A 4,557-nucleotide genomic window follows, 5' to 3' on the forward strand; every position below is an offset into this window, starting at 1 on the left:
TCTCTCTCTCTCTCTCTCTCACTCACTCCCTAGTCTGTCTTTCTCTGCATCCACTTTCTTTCTCTTCGACTTGTCTGTTTTTTTATGAATTTTGTTCTTCGGATTCTTCTGTCTTCTTCTTTGTTCTTCTTTTTGCTCTCTCTCTCTCTCTCTCCCTCCCTCCCTCCCTCCCTCTCTCCCTCCCTCTCTCTCTCTCTCTCTCTCTCTCTCCTCTCCCCCATACTCTGTCGGTCTCTCTCTCCCACAGTCTGCCAATCTCTCTCTCTCTCTCTCTCTCTCTCTCTCTCTCTCTCTCTCTCTCTCTCTCTCTCTTTCTCTCTCTCTCTCACTGTCTCCTCTCGTTCTATCTTCTCTCTCTCCACCTATTTTTTTTTTTATACATTTTGTCCTATATTTTCTTCCGTCATCATTTCTCCTTTTGTTACCTAACGTTTCTTTATTTCAATTTCACAGATAGCAACATATATGCGAGTCACAAGTCAATTATTTTTCTTAAACTTAACTCTTTTTCAAAAATACATCCGATCTCTAAAGGGGTACCGTATCTATAAATACCTATGCACATTTTTGCAATCAAGATTAGCAAATTGACATAGTTTGCTTCAGCGGATGAAATAGAATTCCTTTTAACTAGGCCAAATAGGGCATCCCGCACATCAACATGAATTCTTTTTGAACAAGCGGTGAAGAAGGCTTCTTCAACAAGATTCCACACTTTGCTTATTTTTCTACAATAATAAAAGAAATGTTCGATATAATCTGTCTCTTCTGTACAATGTGAACAACTAATACTCTCAGCAATGCCCATTTTATACAATATAATGTTCGTTGGATAAATGTTATGAGTTATTTTCCAGTGTGGCAGTCTCAATCTTACTTCTTTTGATGCGTTGCTTGCTATCTGCCAAATGTCCTTGTTTATTTCAATTCCCATCTTTCTTTTCCAGAAACTGACTGCAATAGTCTCAGTTTGATAAGCGTCTACCATTAATTTACGAAACTGCCTGGGTTTAAATGTACTTATTTTTTGATAATCCATTACCTTCATAGCTTGTATTCCATTATCATTCATCTTCAAAAAAAGGGATGCTATTGCTGTGCGAATTGCCCCATATTCAAATAGTCTTGTTGGTTTATGCCCAACTCTTTCACAAATCCTGTGAAATGGTAAAAACATATTATTCTCGTATAAATCCTTCACATAGCATATATCAGATGTAACCCAATCACGTAGAAACATTGTCTTGCCACGATAAGCAATTAGAGAGTTATTCCATAGGCATAAATTCTCCAGCTGGGTAATTTTTTGCACGCATGGTAATATCTTTTCATGGTTGTCAAGCCAACATTCTAAAACGCTTTTCCAGAACTTGTTTGTAATCAACCCCAACCCTTTAAATAAGGCTGGTTTGACGTTTGCTTGAAAGCAGCATAGATTTTTTCCGAGTTTGGAGAACATACTGAGTGGAATACTTTTCCAAGCTTCTTCGTTTGGTTGCAGTAATTTCGAAAACCATCCAAGTACAAAGGATTTTTGAAAGTCACCCAAATCAATCATATTTAGGCCACCTTTACTTGTTTCCTGGCACATAACTTTTCGTTTTACCTTTTCATAGGCTTTTGTGTTTGAAAATCTTTTTTTCCAAATGAATCTGAAAAACACTGAGTTCAGTTTACATATGATCTTTTCGGGTATAATCAAAGCTTGCAAAGCATGTGTTAATTGAGGGATCAAAAGTGATTTTACAAGGCAAATCTTTCCCATTATACTGCAGTTTCTCTTAGACCACTTAATCATTGTGCTCTGAATATGATTGATTTTTTCTGTCCAGTTTTCTTCGATTTCCGAGGCTTCTAAATTATTACAAAAATATATACCAAGAATTTTGACTTTAGATTTCCACATGGCTGCTCCTCAGAGTACTTCTGTGAACCCAACCACATGGCCTCCGATTTCAGTCTGTTCACAGCCAGTCCTGAGAACTTGGAGAAATATGACACCAATGTCAGAGCATTTTGCACATCATCAGTGCCTTTCAGAAAAAGCGTAATATCATCAGCGTACAAGATCATTTTCAATAGTCTTTCTTGATTAGTACTATTGGCTGATGGCAAGAATACCCCTTTAACTGACTGATCTGCCCTCATCTTGACTGCCAGCAGCTCTAAGGCGAGCACGAAGGCCATTGGTGAGAATGAGCAGCCTTGTCGAATTCCAGCGTTCATTTCTATAGGCTCTGACAACCACCCCATATAATTTACACAACTTACTGTTTCGTTCATGAGCGTAGTGACCCATCTAACAAAAGTGTTACCAAAATTGAAGCGTTTAAAGGCATACATTATGTATTCTTTTGATATTGTGTCGAAAGCAGCTTTGTAGTCTAGAGCTAGGAGTAGCCCTGGTTTGTTCGTTTGTTTGAGATGTGTAATTATATCATCAATCATTCTAACTGCTGTGCTACTATTTCTGCCTTTCATAAAACCAAACTGATTTTCATGAATTTTTGTTCCAAGCACACTTTTTAGGCGTACTGCTAGACACTTTGCCAGTAACTTATAATCTGAGTTTAGTAAAGATATTGGTCGCCAGTTATTCAGATCATCCCTTGACAGTTGCTTCCCTTTGTGTATTAATGTTATAACTGCTCTCTTTTGGGTCGGAGACATTTGACCATTATCAAAAGCGGCGTTCAAGGAACACATAACCATTGTCTTTATCTGACACCAGAAAAATTTCATAAAACCAGTTGTTAGACCATCTCCGCCTGGTGCTGAGCCATTTTTCATTATTTTTAAAGCCTTTGTGATTTCATCTTCAGTTAAAATGCCCTCAATGCTATTTTTCTGTTCTTCGGTCAATTGTGGAACTTCTACGTCTTGTAAAAACATTTCAACATATTGTTCATCAAAGTTAATTCTTTTTTTGTATCTATTTGAATAAAAACGAGTTTGCTCTTTTACAATATCTTGTCTTTTTTTCAATACTTGTCCCTCCTCATTAGTTAGTCTATCCATTACTTTACTATTTGCTCGAGCCTTTTCTAGGTTGAGAAAATATTTAGTGTTTTTTTCCCCCGTCTTCAATAAATTTTACACGTGCCCGTGCATGGGCACCTTTTGCTTCTCTAATCGCATACAATTCCATTTCTGTTTTATACTTCTCCCGTTGATCAACTAATTCTTTGTCTGTCGGGTTAAGAGCCAAATTCTTCTCTATCTCATCTAATTCAGACTGTAACTCTGCTTTTTTTCTGTTTGATAATTTGTTCTTAGTTTTACAGTATGCCATGCACCATTCCCTTATTTTAATTTTGCAGAGTTCCCATTTTAGTTGATCTGTTTCGGTGTTTTCATTAGCATAGTCTGTTAATAGTTTATTCATTGAGTCTACAAAAGTTTTATCGTGTAACAAACTGTCATTAAATTTCCAATATGAGGGTCCCCTCTTGATTTGAGACATGTTATAGGAGAGGGAAACGAGTCTGTGGTCAGATTGTGCAACCGAGTGAATTTCACATTCTGTTACCCTATTTAATACTGATTCTGTGGCAAAAATATAATCCAGTCTGCGGGCGATAAAAGGATTTTTCCTTGACCATGTATATTCTTTTTCTCCATGGTGAAATAATCGCCACACGTCTATTAACTCATTCTGAGCCATACAATCACGGAATGTGTCAATATCTTTTTCGCTGTGATTTTCACCACTAATAATATCTAAATCATTGTCCATCACACAATTAAAATCCCCACACACCACACTATAGACATTTTCCGGTTTACTGACCTGGTTTCTTAGCTGTTCAAAAAAGCGCTGTTTGTTCTTGTGTACTGCTGGTGCATATACGTTCCAAATATACATTTCGTTATCATTAAACACAACGTGAATACCAATAATCCTTTGGCTTTTGTAAATACACTCAATTTCGCCTGCAAAGCCCTTCTTTATGAGTATCATCTGTCCCATACTGTGACTAGTTTCCCCTGTATAATACAGTGCCCCTCCCCATTCTCTTTCCCACGCTGCTGCATCGTGTTCTAAGATATACGTTTCCTGAATACATATAACATCAAAATCTTTTTTCCTTAAATCACGGAAAAATTTTCTTCTTTTGATGCTGTTTCTTAATCCATGGATATTAACACTTGCTATTTTAATAGTTCCCATTTTAGCAAGAAATTATCATTGCTTAAATCGCTTTAAAAGAAATCGAAGTCCATAGGGCGTGCCAACAATCCGTTACCAGAAGACCAACCTATCATCCCTTAGCCCCTCAAGTGATCACAGCCTCAGAGGATGTTGATGATGGGAGGTTCAGAGACAGCTGGTGTGTCTGGCCAGGACGTTGTTACGGAAGACAAAGATCCTGGTGCTGGACGAAGCCACGGCGGCGGTTGACATGGAAACGGACGCCTTGATCCAGAACACCATCCGCACCGCCTTCAGCCACAGCACAGTCATCACCATCGCCCACCGACTCAACACCATCATGGACTACGACAAGTAAGCATGGCCGGTGGAACATTCCGAACCTTTCATTGTAAGGATAGACC

Source organism: Littorina saxatilis, linkage group LG8 (assembly GCF_037325665.1).
Source record: "Littorina saxatilis isolate snail1 linkage group LG8, US_GU_Lsax_2.0, whole genome shotgun sequence".
NCBI lineage: Eukaryota > Metazoa > Mollusca > Gastropoda > Littorinimorpha > Littorinidae > Littorina > Littorina saxatilis.